Source organism: Agelaius tricolor, unplaced genomic scaffold, assembly GCF_023055355.1.
Source record: "Agelaius tricolor isolate 1412-34295 unplaced genomic scaffold, bAgeTri1.0.p SCAF_47, whole genome shotgun sequence".
In the NCBI taxonomy this organism is placed as follows: Eukaryota; Metazoa; Chordata; class Aves; order Passeriformes; family Icteridae; genus Agelaius; species Agelaius tricolor.
This window is the reverse complement of record NW_027269307.1, coordinates 839293-860337: the sequence shown is the minus strand read 5'-3', so window position 1 is coordinate 860337 and position 21045 is coordinate 839293.

The window sequence follows — 21045 nt, the reverse complement described above, 5'->3', positions numbered from 1 at the left end:
AGCACGATGTGTGGCTTTATGGAGTGGGAAAAGAGTGAACAAGACAGACTATTTGGGTAACAGCAGAATTTGAAGAATGTACACAGACCTGTCCTCCTTTGCCCCAGGTTAATCTTGAATGCTTTCGACAGTAATGCAGAAGAGGCCTGGGTGTGCAACTCTGATTATATGGCCCAAAACACTGCTTTTATTTATTTTAATCCCATGTATTGAATTCATCATGCAGCTCTTCTGCTACAGGGAGAGCTGTCAGATAGGATTTCCCCCCCATTTTCTCCCATAGAAACTCTGAAGAATAATCTTGTACTTGCCTAGGTAATAGTGTGTGATTTTTCCCAGACACTTAAGCTGCTAAAAATCAAGTAAGTACATGTGTGTTAGAGGAAAACATAACCCTTTATTTATGAATGTGTTAGAAGAACTGTCAGAAAGGGATATTGATTCTGGTTTTGTACAGGGAACTAGTGAGAACAACCAATCAATGTAACATAGGGAGAACTTGACATTGGTATGAAATATTTAGGTTGTAGAGAAGTATAAAAATTAAGGAAATTTCCAATGGAAAACAGCAGCATACTTTTTTTTTTTTTTTTGCTAAAGAGAAGGTGAAAAGCAGAGATTGGTGATTAAAAAAAAATTAAAATGAAAGAGTAGGAGAAACTAATATATTGAGAAACTAATATATCATGAACTGTTACATAAAGGCCCTGTCCATTGATATATTTTGATTAGAATATTTTGACTAAGCACAATTCTGAGCAGCTGTTTATCAAAATGTATTCTATAGTATGCAAGCCAGGATTTTGTTTTACTCAAGCACTCTTGAGTGCTTAACTGAGAGAAATTAATAAACAATTGCAAAAGTACTTAAATTGGTCATTAAATGTTGTGTAAGTAAAGAGAAAATACATATTAACATAATATGGTTTTAGGAAAAGAAAAATACCATAGCCAAACACCAAGATCTCAACAATTATTAAAAAAAAACATCTGCAATACTTTTTTTTTTCCTTGAGTTTTTTCTTACTGTACAAGTGCCCTTTTCAAGCTCTGTTTGTTAAGAACTTGGAGCAAGTGAGGTGTTTTGTTGGATCTAATTGTCTTTTGTTAAGAACTAATTATGTGTACTTGAAATATCTTTATGGTTGATAGCACTGAGGGCAAAAAAATTACCCTATGATATCAATAGCCAACCAAATTAAGCACATGGCCTACTTGTATTCCACCTGCTGGGGCATTGGAACAGCTATCTGCCAAAAAGATGGAGTTCATTGATGTCCTTCAAAATGAATTAAAACGTGAGTCATGGAGTATTTGACAATAGTAATTTTTGTGTGTAAATTTTATAATTGAGAAAATACAACTTAAGCACATGTGGTGTTTACTATTCCAATTGGCTAACAATTATCTGAAGATTTTGGTGTTGAAGTAGTGGCTTTTCCATATTTCTAAAATTTATGTCCCAAAAGCAGAGTGTACAATAAAGAAATAAAGAGTGCTTTCCCTAATTTGACTGCAGAGTTCAACATCATAAAAGAAAGTTCCTGCTTAAATAGCAAAATCGTAGAATCAGAGAATGGTTTGGGTTGGAAGGAACCTCAGATTCCACCTGGCTGCCATGGGCAGGGACAACTTCCAGTGGACCAGGTTGTTCAAGGTCCCATCCAGACCAGCACTGAACACTTCCAGGGGAAGTCTTCACAGGAGAAGTGCCCCAGGCCTTTCATCATCTTGGTGACCTCCTCTGGATTTGCTCCAGCAGGTCCTGATGCTTGCTGGTGATCACAGAACGGGTGAGGTCAGAAGAGACCACAGTGGGTCACTGGTCCAGCCTCCCTGCTCAAACAGGGTCATCCTAAAGCCCATTGTACAGGATTGCATCCAGACATTTCTGGAATATCTCCAGTGGGAATATCTCTCCAACCTCTCTGGGCAAGCTGTTCCAGTCACCCACACAGTATAGAAGTTCTTCCTCAGGTGGAACTTCCTGTGCATCAGTTTCTGCCCATTTCCTCCTGTTCTATTGCCTTGCACCACTGAGCAGAGCCTGGTCCATCCTCTTGGCCTTTCAGATTCTTATAGACACTGGTGAGTCCCCTCTCAGTCACCATTTCTGAAGTCAGCCCCAGATCCCTTAGCCTTTCTTCATAAGAGAGATATTCCATCCCTCCATCACCTTCCATCTTTGCTGGATCTGCTGCAGGAACTCCACGTCCCTCTTGGAGTGAGTGGCCCAGAGCTGCTCCAGATGCAGCCTCACAAGGGCTGGCCCTCTAATTGCTGAGCTGCCTAAGGAACCCTCCTGTGCTTTTCAAATACTCACAGGGCGATGTTAACCTGGAAGAAACAACATCAAAATTCTGTTTTGCTCTAGGGCTGAACATGAATCTCGTGGCTCAGGTCTGTCACAGGCAGGGGGGAGGAGATGCCCACCGTGACGTGTCCTGCTCGTACAAAGCATGGCCTTATTTTTCATCAGAACAAATTGTTTTGCTCATGTCCTGTTTAACCTGAAGCAAACACTTGATTTTAATTGGATTTAGATGTGTGTTTAAGCACTTTGAACTGAATCTTAAAAACAGTATCTGTACCCGATCTCAGATGCTTCTAGTCAGTCTGCTACCTGCTTGCCTTCAGCATCTGCTGCAAGGGATAAGGAATGTTATTAAAATAAAATTTTGGGGAAAAAAAAAGAAAAGAAGTGAATTTTTTGTCTTTTTACAACACTTCTAAAGGGCAGAAAGGGAAAGTTTTAAAAATATGATGAACCAAGAGGGCTGAGTACTGATCTGAAGAGTTTTGTGACGTACACTAAAGATCTGATATCTCAAATGTCTTGTCAGAGTCCATGATCAAGGAAGTTCAGTTTTACTGTGAAAGGTAGAGACACAAGATGTTTGCAATAATCATTTTAAGAGGGTTGGTGCAGAGAGGAGGGTAGAAAGCTTCCAAAAGTTGAACTTCAGAATAAATAGCTACAGTCCAAAGGGAAATTTGAATTTCCCTGTGGATTTTTAGATATGGTTGCTTCTTCCAGTAATATTCACCTGGATCAAGAGTTGGTTCAACTGAAAATTACTCATAAATTGTTGTTGTTGTTGTTTTAACTAACCATTGCTAGAAAAACTTTTATTTTTTTGGCTATTAAAAAAAAAAAGTAGCATTTTGCAATAAAAAATATCATAAAGTGGATTTAGAAATTTAAAATGCAAAATCTCCAAAAATATTCAACCTTAAAGGTAAGACTTTGAAAGATAAGAGGTCTAGGCCAAATTTGGATTATCTTTCCAAGTGGAATATCCTTTTTAAAAACCATGAAGCTTTCCTTCCTCTTGCACTACACTGATGTACAAAAAAGACCATGTTGTGACTTGGAGAAAATAATTTCTGTTAAACAAGATCATTATTAACTATAATGTTTCATAGTAAATGGTCTTCCTAAAGTGTTGTTCTAGCAGTGCAGTATTTGTTACGCCCTTCATTAATTTGTTAATATTAATTCTAATGACTGAATTTGTTCTTTAATTTAATAACAGTACAAATGCAAGGGAGAGAGATGCATTTTCAAATAATTTGAATAAATCAATGTGAAAGATTATTTGAGATATTAGGTATAGATCTAAGAAAAGAATCATACTTAAACATGTATTTCTCATACTATTTTCCATTAAAATAATGGAAAATACTAAATAAATGCTAAAACAAAGCAAATGTGGTTTTGCTGCCAAAGCTGAAGTTTTACTCTTTTGTATTCACATATACAAAACTGGGAAAAATATGTTTAAAGAAACATCTGCTATCATAATTCAGGATTAATAGTAGCCTCTATCTTCAGTCATGAGTATTCCTTGCTATGTACATAGTGAAAATTGGAAATAGGCTGGAAATTGAAATAACTTCAGAAAAGGAAAATGTCAACATCTTTGTTTGTAAACAGAACGTGATAGCCATCAAAGAGACAAAAAAGGCGTAAAAGGAGAGTAGGTTGTGTGTAGGTTTCAAGGAGCAAGCAAATATTAAACAAGTCAGCTACCCACGTCTGAGCTAGGGAGAATCTTGGATGCTTCTCTTTACACTGGATGTCTGAGCACCCGCTGAGGTTTGCCCTGGGATGTCCTTGAGCAATGGTCAAGCATCCAGCCAGCACCAAACCAGTTCATCCATGGAACTCTAGGGAGCACTGCAGTGCTGGAAATCTGATAAAAGAGACCCTAAAGATGAGGTTCTGGCAGTTGAGAGTTGTTTAAGAGTCCATGAATCTTTAAACAAGGACAGCAGTCATTAAAATTGAAACATAAAGCCCTAAAACTGAGTTATAACATTTTGCTACTTTGCATTTCCCTGTTCTCTTAAAATAATGTGCTGTGATGTTTATTACAATATCCTGATTTTTTTATTTCCTTCTTTTGCCCCACTAGCTCTATGCTAGTATTGACAGTGAGGAAGAATGGGAGATGAGAAGTGCTCAGGTGCAATTTTCAAAGTTGATGGGGAGGTTTGTTGCTTTGTTGTCTTCCAATTTATTTTCAGAGATCTTAAAGGTGGCCTTAAAAATGTTTTTGATTTACTAATCTAGAAATATGCTGCTACTAAACTTCAAGGTAAAATACCAGACATTTTATATATAATTCCTAATAATTATTATACTCAGTCAGGTCCATTTATCCACAAATGCTGTGACAAATATTAGGGGGAAAAAATAGTGCTACGGCCCATAGTTACTGAAACAATACAAATTGTAATTCTGTGACTTGATTTACCTGTTTTTCAAGTCTGAATTTTGATTCTATATATGCTCTGTTTCTTTTGAATGTGGCAACTAAATACATTCCAAACACTTTGCACAAACTCTTTCATATCCCCATTGGTCTGATGGTGGTCAGGGTGGCTTAGTGACTTATGACTGGTTTATTTCAGTCTCAGAATCATAGAATACCATGTGCAAAGAAGACCTCAAGGATTATCTGGTCCATCCTTTCCTTTCCTTTCCTTTCCTTTCCTTTCCTTTCCTTTCCTTTCCTTTCCTTTCCTTTCCTTTCCTTTCCTTTCCTTTCCTTTCCTTTCCTTTCCTTTCCTTTCCTTTCCTTTCCTTTCCTTTCCTTTCCTTTCCTTTCCTTTCCTTTCCTTTCCTTTCCTTTCCTTTCCTTTCCTTTCCTTTCCTTTCCTTTCCTTTCCTTTCCCTCCCTTCCCGTTTTCCTTTCCTTCCCTCTTTCTCTTTTTCATTCTCCTCTCTTCTCTTCTCTTCTCTTCTCTTCTCTTCTCTTCTCTTCTCTTCTCTTCTCTTCTCTTCTCTTCTCTTCTCTTCTCTTCTCTTCTCTTCTCTTTCTCCTTTTCGCTTTTCTTTTTCCTTTTCTCTGATATAATTTATTTATATTCCAGCATTGCACCTTACAATTTGACATTAAAGGAGTAGAGCACACACAGGCTTGCTGGAAAGGTTTCTCTGCAGGACTGGGGAGTTCCAGTGGGCAAAGCCACTGGGACTTGGTGTTCCCTCCTGTCCACTGTCTGCTCACTCCTGTCTGGCAGTAATGGCATGGTGCCCTACAGCACCATCCTCTGATTGCAACAGCAGCAGAAAAGGGTCTCTAAATGATGGTCTGGGGTGCTGCAAGGCTCTTAAGGGCTTGGTAGAGAAATGTTGGTATGCTTGTGCTAACTTGGATTGACCCCTGTGGGCTGCCCTCTGCTGCCTTGGACTGCTGGAACCTTGAGTGGACAGCAACAGCCTTTTGAGGAGAGACACCCTTTTACTTCTCAGAATGTTTTCACTCCATTCGCTGCTGGAGGGAGGTTTGTGCTGTAACCCATGAGCTTTTCTCCCAGCAGCAGGGAAGGGAAGGGCATCAGCCAGGTTCACTCTCTGTTTCAGAAGAGAAACTCAACTTATTGTCACAGACCAGTTTCACTGAGGTAAAGACGAGTCTGGGGAATCCAGATAAATCTGTTCAATCCTAACTGGAATTTCAGCTCAGGCTATGGGGATATAAACTGTCAAATGTAATGGATCAGGCCTGTCACTTCTCCCATCAAAATCAAAAATAAAGCACTTTTTTTTCTCCCATTATTTAGTTTCAAACTGTTTCTCACAGTGTGAAGAAAACTCAGAAAGCAAAGGTTTTATTATAATACAATTGAGCTGTAACTGATTGAGTAATCAATGTATTTGAGTTCTTTGTCACATAATAACAAAAAAAAAATCTAATGAACTTCTTAAAAATTGTATTTCTTGAAAGGATGAAAGTGTGTAATTAGAAATTGATTGGTGTAGCAATGAGATTAAACTGAGGGTTTGAAATGTAATGGTTGAAAATTAGTTTTTAGGCTACCCAGTCATCACAAAATAAGAGAAAATTATACACACTGTCTCAGTTTGCAACAGCAGTCCTTTGATGGCCAGGAGGGAAAGAAAACATGTAAAGTCCAATGAGTTAATAGCAATCAAAGTCCAGCACTTCCCATGAAGCCTTCTGGTGGAATAATAATTGTAAATACAAACAAAAAGCTGTGAAATGGGCCATACCTTCCATTACCTGTTGTGTCTTCTGCTGGAGCACTATTCTCAGTTCTCTGGTCTCTCTAATATCTCTATGCCTCAAGAATTCTGAAATAACCTCATAGATCCTGTTCTGTATTCCTGTCAATGGAAGAAATTACTAGGTTATTAAAGAGATTGCCTTTTTCTTTGCATGTTTAGGGGAAAAATTGCTAATATTTAAGTGATATATGATTTTTATTACTAGTTTTGATTGCAGTTTCTTAAATGAGAGACATTTCTTACTGTTTTTTAAAGAGAAATTTAGAGGGAAAATATTATGTCTTTTTAAAAGAAAATGCAGTCTTAACTTCTTTGGGTTAGAGGTATCTTCATTCCTTTTTCCACTATCGAAAAGGTCATTAAAAAAGCCACCAAGGGAAAAAAATCCCTAATTATCTTAAATGTGAAAATGTTCTTGTATTTTGTTTGAAAAATATGGGGTGATAAACTTAGATTCTCTATGAGAACCAGATAAACTTAGATTCTCTATGAGAACCAGAGCAGATTGGATTTTACTGTAAAAGCAATGGATTTTTTTTGTTCCTTCTGCCTTGGAGAGGATGAGTATGTCAGCGGACCATTTTGACCAGTCAAAGCTGATTATTACATTCAAATTCTGCATAAACATGTGCAAGTTAAGAAGCAACATTAAATCAGATGCCTGAAGAAAACTGATGCACAAGAAGGGGTTGAGCTTTATATTTAGCACCTAACATTTGTGAGTCTTCATGCTTGATGAACTTACATGAGGTTTTGAAATGTAGCAAATCTCTTCCCAAAATTAAGTTATGCTTTTATAAATGTCATTCTAGCAAGGAGCAGAAGCAACTAACATGATTTATTTTCCATATTTCATCACAGGAGAAGATTTTTTTTCATTGAATTTTTATCTGTGCTAAAAGAGCTTTCTTTTTTTTAAGTGACTCAGTACCCCAGTTTTATTGTGCAGATAAAGGAGTTTGGTTTGTGCAGCAAAAGCATTATTCATTTTATTTTAGAGGTAATTTTAAAATATGGGCTGTATATTAATATAGCCTATTCATTCTAAGTGACACATAAAGCAGGCTTATCTTGACTTAGGTTTTCAATGGTGCAACATTGTGTGCCTGCTTTCTTCATTGTTTTACTAGTAGCATGCTGGATCCATTTTCTTTACATCATCTGATATATATTCTTTTTTTTTTTTCCTCCCTCTTCCTAATTCATTATTTAATGTTAAATAGTGTGGTCTGGTATTTTCTCCCCACATCTTTTATGCATTATTTCTCACTTTCAAAAGGTTATACGGTCTGATTATTTTAATTTATTTCTCATGTGCTAAATATGGATTGGTCCTGAACTTTAGGCTGCTAAAATTTTGGACTAGAACTTTGCATTTTAAAGAAAGTAGGTAGGGAGTGGCACTAAGTACTTGAGACACTCACTTAAAATAAGTTAGATTAATGGAAAATTAGAGTTTTCTGAATAGAAATGAGCAGAAACAGAAGGGTTTTACAGAGATTTGTAACCCATATAGGTTCTAATACTTTTTCAAATAGTAGAATGTAATATGTAGGCAATTCATTGAATGCTATGAAAAAAAAAAGACTTTCATCATCTTATTTGCTCATTTAATTAAAATTAAATTGCTGTGGGATATCTGAGGATTCTATAGAAATGCCAAAAATATAATCAGAACTGCAAGAGAAATTAAGATCAATCATTGTGTGTTCCTCCTACTACAGAAATTATGTGCTATATGTGATCTCTAGTCAACAGCCTAATAAACTTCACTTACTGCTTTATAACCCTGGAATTTTATTAGAATGTGTAATACATCTTGAGATATGTAAGGCATCTTTAATTGTACTCACTCACACCTTTTAATGAGATGAAACTTCTTAGCCATCCATTTTTATTTGTTATTAAAGTGGTAGGACTGCTGAATTAATGGAGGTTAATAAAAAACCCCTAATGCCTTAGTCAAACTTTGCCAGTCCTGGAGATGAAGAATTGATTTAAGTTGTGTTTGCTATAGACACAGATAAACTCCATAAAGGGCACATTTTCATATTCCTACCTATGAATAAATTATTTTAAGGAGAACAAATGATTTAGACTGTTATCTCTGCTGGGCATCTGTGATCATGTGGGATATAATGAGCTCTTTCTCATGCAGGCTGTACACCAAGGCATCACAGAAGACACAGCAGGAATTTGGGACTCAATTTCTGATGTGCTAGAAATATGATGCTGTTACTTCGAGGGCTCCTCTAACCACGTATGAGATTCACTAAACAGCATTAAACTGAATTTGGGATCATCCTTAAAAAAACTTTTAGGCCATAGTTTTTATTTCCTATCAGTACACTTTTATTAACAACCTCTGAGTTTATAGGTTTCTTTGGATGAATGTTTACCTTTTTTTTTTTTTAATCAAATTTACTATATGAGAACAGTCAAATGTTCTTTTGTGTGTGCTACTGGGTTGCAGTTTAAGCTCTTTCTGACAACAGAGAGAGAGTTTTGTGACATAGCATTATACTTTGTAATGAAATACACCAAGATCTCCCATATCAGGCCAGAAGAAAGGCTTACGTAGCCCAATTTTCATGTTTACCAGAGAACAACAATTAAGGAAAAAAAAAATGAAAGGAGGGCATGCTAAAAGTGATTTTTCCCTCTTTTGCAGTCCTTTTCAGTTTCTTTCTAGTCTTTTCCCTCTCACCTGCCTTGTGCCAGCAGAGAGCACAGGATGCCTGTATTTGCTCTGTGGATCTGTGAAAGGGCTCAGGCTGGTAAGCGAGAAGCCAAGTGTTGCTGCAGTTGATGTACTGTGAGATAGCACAGTACACACGTGAGTTTCACACCTGAGCAATGGGTCTGTTTACCTCCTTCTGTCAGGGCCCATGGATAAAGGTTTATTGCTGTAAATCCTAAAATGGGGGATTTGCTTAATTTACAGAGCATATGGCTGGTAAATTTTATATAGTCTTGAAAAGAGGATTAGTGTTAAAGAAATGAAAACTGATAATAATTTATAAATATTTTAGCTCAGTTCTTCAGCAATATGGTGATGCACAAACCCTCAGCTCTCACGGTTTGCTTTTCCCTCTCCTACAGCTACCCCCAGCTCCCAAACTCTTTCTCACATCTGAACAGAAACCATTTCAAAGACAGCTCTTAGCAGCATGTCTGCATGCTGTTGTGAGAGTCAGGGAGGATGGAAGGCTTATTGCTCTAACTGTACCAGTGTGTTTAAATTGAGTGCAGATGGAAAGTAACTCAGGTGCAAAGGTCTGGGAGAGATTTCATAAAAGTTATCAAGATTTATGTCACCTCAGATCAGCGTATTTTATTACATCTGTTCTGAGCAAGGAATTTTTTTTGCATCCACACCATCATTTTGATGAAGAGGCACCTGAATACCCACAGCAGAAGCTATTGGGTGAGAAAGAACATGAAATTGGACTTGGAGTGTTTGACTCATCCCAAACCAAACACCTTTGAGCTGATGAGTCTCATTCATGGGAATGCTGTTCTTTCCCTCTCTATACTCCTGGATGTTTCAGCTTTGCCCTAGAGTAATGGAGTAGAGAAAACTGGTAACAGGCACAACTGTGGGATTCTGTTTAGTTGTTGCTTGATTCATCATAAATAGCTGCAAAGTTACATAGCTGTGAAATGCCCCATTTGGTTACAAAATGGTGAATATCCTGCTACCAGTTGTTGAGCTTGATCTAAGTACATTTGTGTTGTTCCTATTAATTTTCTTTATTTCTAGAAGGCAAAGGTGATATTAGCATTTAAATTAAAAAATATTTGTTTTTCTGATTCCTTATTATTTACTGTTCTATGGACCCATTTAAAACCACTAAATTGTTTTTCCTCATTTGGTCTGTAATTTTCTGAACCAACTTTTATTCCATAATGTTTGCACTTTACACACAGACATTGCCCTCAAATGCTGAACCTACATCAAAAGCACTTTCCAAATAACTTTATCATTAGAAAAAGGGGAATTGTGTTCTGAAACAATTCTTCATTTAATCTTCAAGATTATCAACACCTTTCATCCTTACCTATCCATCTGATTTCTGGAATCTTCAATTATATTCTCCTGAAAAGAAATGAACTTTCTAGTGTCTGGCTCTGTGTTAAGTTTGAGTTGCTTACTCAAACTTTGAATAATACCTAATTTTTAGGTCATGTAACCTTTCAAAGAGGTGCTAAAAATGAAAATAAAAAGCACCTTCAAGCAAAGATGATGTAACATTGTATGACAATAATCATCTTACCATTAGAAGAATTATTACTGTCTTTGTTGAAAGATAGGAAATCTGATTCTTTGTTTTTGTTGTACTTTGTTCTCCTGTAACAAGCACTCCATTTTGGATATATTTTTGTCAGCTTTTGGTGCAGAGCCTAATGTTTCCTAGTCAGAACATAAAGATGCAGCTGTTCCATGTCTGGGCTTAAATATGAAGCTCAGCTTGATATATTGCTTTAAACGTGACAAGAAAATTAAAACTCAAAAAGCTTGACATACACAAAAGCTTTAGAATGAGCTGTAGAAGAATAAAAATATAATATATTGGTATAGCATATGTAGCTAAGTTATCCCTAAAGCTGTCTACACTTTAAAAATACATGGAGTACACACCAGGCATCTCTTTGCAAATCTATATGATGCTGTAAACAAGATATTATTCCACACATTTTGGCTAGATTTTCCTTGTACAGAACCTGATGATTGCATGTTGAATTATATAAAAGGTTACTACAGGTTACATAATCATTTGCACCACAGAATAATTCTACACCACAAAATGCATTTCAAAGTCATTTTCTTGAACAATGTAGATTAGAGGATCAGAGCTGCTCAGCAAGTCCCAGTCATCTTATGCCGCACATTCCACATCAAAAACAGGTTGGGGAGTCTTGTGTGGGCTTTTTTCTTTTCAGTTTTGCTTTGAACACTTGAGGTGAAAACCTTGTCCTTTTGAAGTCATCATCAGGAGTTAATCCAGCATGAAAATAGAGTCTACGAAGATTGGATCCCAACAGACTAGGGATTTTGTGTCTCCCTCACAAGCCAGTTTCTTCAGCTTTTGCAGATTTGGTATGTATAACTTTTTAAAATTCTTTTTTTTCTTTCCTTTCTTTCTTTTCTTTTCTTTTCTTTCCTTTCTTTTCCTTCCTTCCTTCCTTCCTTCCTTCCTTCCACCCCTTCCGCCCCTTCCGCCCCTTCCGCCCCTTCCTTCTGCCACTTCCTTCCGCCCCTTCCTTCCTTCCGCCCCTTCTTTCCGCCCCTTCCGCCCCTTCCTTCCGCCCCTTCCTTCTGCCACTTCCTTCCTGCCTTCCTTCCGCCACTTCCTTCCTCCTCCCTCCCTCCCTTTTTCCTTTTCTCAGTGTGATACTTCATGGAAATGTTAAACATGTTCTGCTGTCTATGTTCCCTATTTTCCTTGTCTGAACACAATGACTAATGATATCTAAAGAAACTAAATATTAAAGGCAAAGCAAGTGCATTTGAAAGGGATATATACACAAAGGGCAGAACATCAGATTTATCACAAGCTCCTAATTATGATGAATGACAAAATGTTGTCAGACTGTGCTTGTCAGCATGAGTTTGCTTGCTATCATAAAGTTTTAATGCAATATCACTTTGGTGAGTTATAGCCTGGTATTTTCATTGTTTAAAGCATGGTTCCCACGAGCAGGAATGCTTCATTTAGAGTCATGCTTGCAAGGTACCATTAGATTGCTATGGCCTGGTGTAAGCGCACACTCTCCTGTTGTGGTAATTGGGAAAGCATGGCCTTGGATTTGCTCTTTGCATTGTATGAAACTGATGCCTTGTGAAGGCTGACCTAGAAGAGAGACTAGATTGAGCTAAAGAATAAAGTAGGGATTTATTAGGAGGCCTCAATGGATCCACCTTGGGCAGCGCAAGAGCCCAGCCAGGGCTACACCCAAGATGAACCAAAATGGTCACAAAATGGATAACCAGTCATGAGGTCTCTCACTTTTATAACTTCTGGTCCATTTGCACACTGGAGTTTACTGTCCAATTACAGCTTTGGACTATGAAGTCCCATCCTTCTTGTTTTTCTCTCTTCATTCTGCCATTGTTGATGCTCTTGGGCCTGAGACCTGGATCATTTGTCCTTGGTCCCCAGCTAGAGAAGGAATTGTTTTGTCTCCCTACTCTGTGAAGAGAGCTCACCCTCCCCTCATATGAAGCTCAGACCTACACACTAAAGGAGCACAGAATCTGAAAAATATAAAAGCTAAAACCTAAAAAAGCTAAAACCTGAGGCATCAAAACAAGTTGGAGCAAACCAATGGCTTCCTTTTGAAAAAGATAAATTAAACTAGGCCTTCAGTTGTGCTCTAGGGGTGGTGGGTTTCAAAGGCCACAAAAATAGGTAATGGAAGGCTACAAAGTCTGGGGTCTGATGGGTGTGTCTTCTGCTGATAGCAATCACGGTTGATAGAGGTTTGCAGGCAGCTCAGAGAATATTACGCACAAGAAGGGGAAGGAATTTGTTGACTCTGAAGTGTTTCTTCTACTGAAGAAAAAATGCTGGTTTGTGTAAAGTAAGTTGCATATGTGGTTCTACCTGCAGTATGCTGTAATTTTGGGCAGATTAGGACAAAAAATGGATAAAAATTAAAAGCTAAATGAAAAAAATGCATAGTTTTATCATTAAAAGTTAAATGAAAAATTGCATAGTTTTATCTCATGCCACATCTAGTAACGAGACAACTTGTACAGTATTAACCCCTTGACAGAGGGGTACTCTAGCTCTTCTACCTTTATATTTCACTTCTGTTTTTTTCTTACTTTTCTTCTTCTTTTGGTTGTAAGAGAGAAAAGTGAAGGATTTTTTTTTCCTGACTCACTCTTTTAAGGACCTGGAGTTACCACAAAATTGTTCTCCCAAATGACAGCAGAAAGTTTTTGTCCAAGCAGATCTTTTGAATTTCTGGTGAGGAGAAAGCAAAAACCCCCTTCCAGTCCAGCCAACTTTTCTGAACAGTCAATAAGAAAAAATAAACCACAGTCAAGAATTCCATTGGCACCCCCAGGTTTGATTGAAGCAAGGCACATGATAGCATCCCAAATGCAGAGCTATTGTATTCCAAAAATGAAAATTATTAGAGAGAATAAGAGGGAAATCAGAAAAGGAAAGAAAGAAGAGTAAAACAGAACTTGCATTACTTGCTGAAGATGCCAAAAAACTTTCTGCAGAGAACTTCAGCGAGCTCATTGCATGGCTGGGAATCCAGTCAAGGAAAATCCAAATTTCTGAGAGTTTACTGACTATAGAAAGACAATTAAAAAATAGAGGATGAGGAAACCATTATAGGAATAAAAAATGTGGAGCTTTTTCTTGATGTCTTGTGTCCTTTTCTTTTTCTTTGTCACGAAGCAGGTTGCCTCTACTTCTGAAGCCATGGTGGAAAAGCACAGGAAGCACCACCACAGCACAGCATTTCTTTGACTGATATTCTTTCTCCTATCATGAGAAGTCAGGTTTTCCCAATGAAAAATGCCTCAAACTCTTCATGAGCTTATGGTTATGGAAATGGAGCCAAGCGAACAATTTGGACTCAAACTGATGAGAAATTTGTCAGGAAGCACAGATAAATCTTACTGCTGCTGAAGATGCATTTGATATTATCAGTCTTGTAACATCTGTGCTTGTTTTATGTTGAAACAAGCTCTTTCCCTCTCTCACTTTTGCAATGCATTTAATTATTATAATGAATATTAACTTAGTGTGTTCATTGTCTTCTCTTATGGCTTATTTTTTCTCCTTGCTATTTCATCTGATTATTGCTGCTTGAGTTCTGTTTCCCATGATGCTAGATCCTTATTAGCTGTCAATGTTTATTTCTAGAGTAAAACTGTCCATGTACTTTATTTACATGTTTTGACCTTACTGAATAAATAGTGCCAAATAAAAATGTACTTTTTTATAGAAGAGATCATCAACAGTGACAACATGGATAGGATTTTTTTTTTCCCCAAACCCATATCTTTTTTCTTTTGGCCTACTTATGAAAAGGATTAATGTCTGTTTATAAGCCCACTCTACATAATAATAACAACATTTTTCAGTACCATAAGCCACATAAAATTCCAAACACAACTGTACCACCAAATAACAAATGAAAACAACCCAATTTTCACAGATGATCATATGACACTTCTGATGAATCTATATTACATTTGTCTATAGAAAAAAATCCCAAACAACTGCACACTCTCCTTGTCCCTTAGACTAAAAAAATCTCAAGCCTTCTATGTGCAAAACCGCAAATGAGATTATGGAAAATGTACCTGTTCTCTTTGATAAACATCATGTTCTCTTTGATAAACATCAATCTTATTTTAGCAATATATTAATACTCAAAATACTTATTGTTCTTTTGCTAACAATTTGTTTGAGTACGACTAGAATTTTGATAAAAAGTGTAGGTTTTTCAAGAAAATAAACCAGAAAAAGCTGTCTTTACAGTAATGGAAACCATTGTTGTATGCACAGCAAAAATCCATTTTTCTCCATATGCTTTACACGTGGATTTTAAGAAATTTTTATCTAAATTTACTGTGGAGAATCTAGTTTCTACTTTAGAAAGTAGAAAGACTAGACTGGCTATATTTGTGTAATACTCGGCTATTATTTGTTTTGTAATATAAGTTACTTCAGAGGATTTGTTCTCATAGATTTTTGTCATGTACAAAATAGTATTTACATTGATAAGAATGGTGAAATATGCTACAATAAATTTTCAAACTCTAGACCCAGCCTATTTAACAAAATATTTTCATGTCTTCACAGAACTTATTTTTCACTAATAAGCAGAGGCATAAATGGGTATTTAAGGGGCAGCTTCCTCCTAAAAATATTCAGTAGCAAGAGAAACCTCTCCAACAGAGTCACAGAAAAGAAGAACTCTCAGCAACAGGGGCAACATCTTTGTAAATGTTCACTTGTCTTTCAGGTCCCAAATGCCTCCCTTTCCCCCCATTCCCAAAATGAAAATTTGATTTTGTTTGAATACAAATGGTATTATTATTTATATTTTAATTTGTTCCCTTTTGGTCCCATATTTGTTGTCTCCTTAAGTAATTCTGTTGGTCTGCTGTCCATTTTCAGTTTTATGGCCTTAGCATCCTAAAGACTTTTCTTCAAAAGCTATCAAAATGCTACATATACTCAGGAAAAAGGTGAACATCTTTGCTTTTGTTCCTCTGCTCATCTTAGTTGTCTTTGCCTGTTTAATACAAAAAATGATGTGAAAAAAATGATGAGGTGGAAAAATGGTAAGGCCTGCCTATGGTTTCCAAATAGAAAAAGCCTCAGTAAGTCCTCTCCCTCTCTCTCTCTTCCTTCTTTAAAACCCTGAATTTATGGGTAGACAGGAGAGCTGACACTTCTAAGGGAAAAATTGTGAGGAGAAATTGTCTTCACAGACATTTGTGGCATATCATTGAAAACTGCATTTCTCCCTATGCTTTCTTGTAAAAGAGGGTGCTGGTGAGGGGCAGAAGAAAATTAATTTTAGGCCAAGCCTTGACAAGAGTGCAGGACTCTGGTGAATTTGGTTGGAGCAAGCTCTGTGTTTGCTACAAAAGGCAATTTTCTCTCTGTCGTCCTTACAGTTTTTATTTAATCATATTTTATGCAGCACTTTAGTCTAGGCTTTCTTTACATCATTGCAAAGGTTAATGGCAAAGGAAAGGACATTAAAATGGAAAAAAAATACAAGAAGAACAAATCTCTTAAAAATTAAGTAGAAAATATAGTAGTAACTGTAAGAAAAAGAGGTGGCACGGGACATTTTTTGGTGTACAAAAAGCCCCCCAAAAACTTTCCATTGCTGCTGTCACACTATCTTGTGCATGGGAGTGAAGAGAAACAACAACAACAAAAAAATTACTTTTTGAAGTGCTCCATTTTTGTTTTCTAATTCTGAAAGCACTTTCTGTTTTTCTGTTGTCATTTCTAAGTAATAACTGCTTACAAGGAGCTCTTCTCAGCTGTAGATATCAAGGCACTTAAAATAGACATTAGTTTTTTCTTTTTATATATGAGCAACCTGAGAAGCAGGGAAGTGACAATTCTCTCCTAAAGTGACCTGCAAAGTCAGTGCAGGAATCAAGAAGAAAATCCACCACATCAGCTGGGAAATATATAGTTCTATTGAAAAAAAAAAAAATGGAGAAATGGGATTGGAAGGTAGGAAATTTTTGTCAGTCTTCCACAGAAAATTAAGGAGGGGGCCACAATTCAGAAAATCAAATACTTTTTGAAGGTTTGGACAGGAACCACCTCTTCTTTCAGAATTTGTAAAGCATCCAGCTCATCAGCCTTGCTCCACCCACACAATCCTTTGCTGTGATGGGGACATTTGGGGACCCCTTCCAGTGGCATTGTTGTCAACTCCAGTTGTGCTGTTTTGAAGGGTTCAAGTCATTGTCTTACTCTTATTTGAAAGTAATTGTGTATTTAATACAGGAACTTTGGAAAACCCTGAGCACCATGAAAAATTAAGTAGGTTTTTTAGAGACTGGTGGATGGCTGCCAAAATGTTTGGTATTCTTGAATGTTTTAAATTTTTATTTGATGTGTCTTTGGTGGATGATAGGCAATAGCAATGCTTGACTTGGATCCAGCAAAACTTTAAAATGGGAGTAATTGATTTGCTTCAATAATAATTAAAATGAATGTCTTTGTTAGAAGTTCTTGAATGCTCAGGATGCCCCCTGTTTTGTGATGAGTGAATGGTCCCCAAACATTTGTGTGACCAGGACTGTCAGTGTAGGAAGGCAAATAGGCTGATTAGAGATTTAAACTAGGAAAGGAAGGATCCCTGAGAATTGAGGGATGGCATCTGAGAGCCCACTTATCCGTGGTATAAAAGGCCAGAACAACATTTGCCATGACAAATGTATGTGATTTAAAACAGAAAAGATAAATATTAATACATCAGCAATGCAAAACCTGTGGGGTTTTTTGTCACGTCAGATAATGAAATTGATGCCAGAAACTGAAAATAAATGTAAAAGAGCTTAAAACAACATTATAAAAATACAACTAACTGTCTATATAATCTTTAAATCACAATAATAAATAATAAGCAAGGCAGAATCACTTTGACTAGAACTAATAGCAAATGCAGAGAGTATGCTGCTGGTGGATGAAATTCAGAAGTAACCTCAGAGTGGAACTGTTCCAGAAGGGAAGGACAGAAAAAATTTGCTCTGTCTTTCAGTTCTAATGGAGTTTGGTTAAAACTGGAATATCAGTTAAGTGGCTGCCTGCTAATACATAATTTATGGAGAGTAAAAGATCCGTGTATTTAATTGAATTCATATTGCAAGGCTCTTGCCACGCGACCAATAATTCTTCATAAACCCACTTCAACTTTCTTCTCTAGAAAGTTACTTCTTCCTCTCCTGCCAGAAGAATGGCTGGTGTATCCTGCAGCACATTTTTCAGCCATTCAGGTTGACCTCTCTCCATTTTGGGGTGCAGAATCTGTGACAGAAAGGTGGATGGCACTTCTTGAGGGTACACTAAGGAAACAAAGAGAGAAGAGGAGGAAAACCATAGGCTCAGCACCAGCCATGATGGGGCATTTTTGGAACAGTCTCATGTGCTAGCTTGACCCACTGTCTTTTCATAATACAATATCTTCAGCTGAAGGAAAGAAAAGAAATTTTATAAAATGTCCCTTTGGGGTTTTTAGATCAGCTCAGCCTTTGGTTGCTTCTTTAGGATGGCAGTGGGACAAAGAGAAGCCAGTCCCTGTTCAGACTTTATGGGAATGAAGGATCTGAGCTGAGCAGTCTCACTTGAACAAGCTGGAGTGAGATAAATCCTTGTATATCCCCTGATTTCCTCCTACTGAGAAACTGTTGTGGGTCAGTCCCTGCCTATAACTCAGCAAGGTGGCATCTTTGTTCTTGGTGAAAAGAGCATCTGCAACATCGAGATACTATGTGCTGTAGTTAGGTAAGCATATTAATGATTCTATCTTTTTATAAAAAATATTATTATCTTCTAGTCTGGTGTTAGATCTGCAAAGAAAAAATGGGAAACAGTTTATCATCTATGTGATTTTTCCTCTTCAGTTCCCTTTTAATTCCCCCCACACTTCTTTGAGGGTATTATGTATTTAATCTTAGAGCCAATAAAAACTTCTTTTAATGCTGAATTTTTTCCAGTAATTTAAGAATTGACTTTAAGTAGCACCACTTATAATGAAGCAGAATATATAATGCACTTAGTGAAAAAATTCCCAGTGGGTCCACGAGCAAGTTCCTTGTTTAATTTTTGTCCTGTATTGAAGTCTCTAAAACCTGTGAAATCAGTCTACTGTACCTAAGCAGGTAAGGAAGCACATTTCATTCCCTTCTGTATAATTTACAGATGTGCAGATTTGAAAACCTGAAAACACCTAGACTATAAAACACAGGCCACTAAAATTTCATGAAGCTATTGATGCATGGAAGTTGTACTCAGGTGGAAAGGTATGCATAGAGATATAAAGCCATCAAATAATGTGAAATTCCCTGGTGACTTGGTCCTTACTGACTAGATATTCATTAACCTATTCCAGAGCTGAAACTTGTTCATTTTACTTTGCAGCAACTAAGCCTTGCAACATTTAAAAAATACTTTAAAGTGTGTCAATATGCTTTACCTTGGAATATGTATTACACTTCTGGCAGCTTTCTGTATGGAAAGATTTAACTCCTGAGTTGCTGGATTTTATTATCTTTGTGACAAATTTTGACAAGTGGATTGTTCTCAAGTGGGCTGGCCTACATTTTTTTCTTCATAATCAGAGTAAAAATTACACCAGGGTGTTTTGAATGTGCCCAAAGATCTCCCCCTTACTTTTCAATCTAGAACCATGAACCAGAAATATGTGCTGTTGGCATCAGACATTTGGGTATTGCCCACTGAAGGTGAAAGCTGATGTATTTTTTTGGGGTTTTTTTGGTTACAGAATTCAATTCCTTGAAAATATAGAAAAAGATGAGTGTAATTTTGAATTGGTAATAGAAGCTTACTATTCCTAGAAATTTACCCAAACACACCACACCAGACCATTAAATTAATAATTTTATGAAAGGTTCAGAAATGTTGTGAGCTTCATATGCCATCACTCTTTCCTCCTTACCTCTTTTTCAGGACAAACATTAAGTTCAATACACACAAGTCTACAAAAAAGCTCTTTGGAGAAGCTCATCTTTTTATTTAGAGGAAAGTCACACCTATTATGCATTCCAAGTTCAGTTCCAAAAGGAACATTACTGTTCCCAGCACTAGACAGCATCAGCACACTCAAGACATGTTTTAAGAAGGATAACTTCCTATTTTCAATTGCACCAGAAGATGGCAATAGTAATTTTTAATAATCAATAGCAATAGTAATTTCACCAAAGTCAGTGAAAGTTCATGAGGAAAGGAGATTGCAAGATGGTTTCATACTCTTTGGGTTAACTTGCATCTCCACTTTCCAACTTCAATCCAAATTTGAGATGCAGAGAGTTAAGAATATGGGTTTAAAAATAAGTATTCAAGACAATTTGTATTTATTCTGTTTTTAAAAGTACAGTGAAATAGAATATTTGTAAACTGGAGTACTTAAATCAGTATTAGCTTCAGAATACTCTGCTTCCATCACTGGTGTGTCATCTTGCTGTGACCTGCCTCTGAAGGTGAGGGTAACAAAGCTTCTTGTTAATAGATCCCTTGGGGCTGAATAGAGGAAAATAACACAGATTAACTTGTGTTTATAGATATACGTAGGGTTAATTTTGGAACAGTTTGATTGCAGTGGAAGGCAGATATACAGCCATCTTGGCTGTTACCAACAGAAATGAAAAAAATATAAAAGTATAGAGATATTGCTTAGGAAAATACATAAGGAAAAGAAAAAGAAAAGCAGAAAGATGTCACCACCCGTGGATGTGTAAGGACTTAAAGAATTTAGTTAGCTTCTCAAAACACTGTCAAAGAAGGAACTTCCCATAGGATAAGCCACCACAACAGGAATTTGATATAAGCACAGACAGCACAGCAGGAAGAAGATAATTCCAGGCTTAACAGAGGTGGAGGTTCAGTTAGCATCTGGACAAAAGTTCCCACCATGGCAAACTGTGGGAAAGGAAGCAAGTGCTTGTACACATACCTTCTCAAGTTATGGGAATGGCATCCATGCCCCAGGAAACCTGGAGCTTGGACTGCATAAGGTGATACCCCAGGAAAACAACTCCAGGACCCCCATCACTGCGGAGGCTGGGGTGGGAAAGGACCAGTGGGATGCCATAGGGATTCACATGAGGGTGATATCTTTTGATATCTCTCCTGTCTTAGGTTGCAAATGCAAGATGTGGCTGGGGGTGTGTATTCTATTGCCATCTGTTAGAACCAGGTGGGGCAGATACCTTCTGTTAATTGGGCCACCTGTAAAAAGCAGGTGGGGCGGTTTGC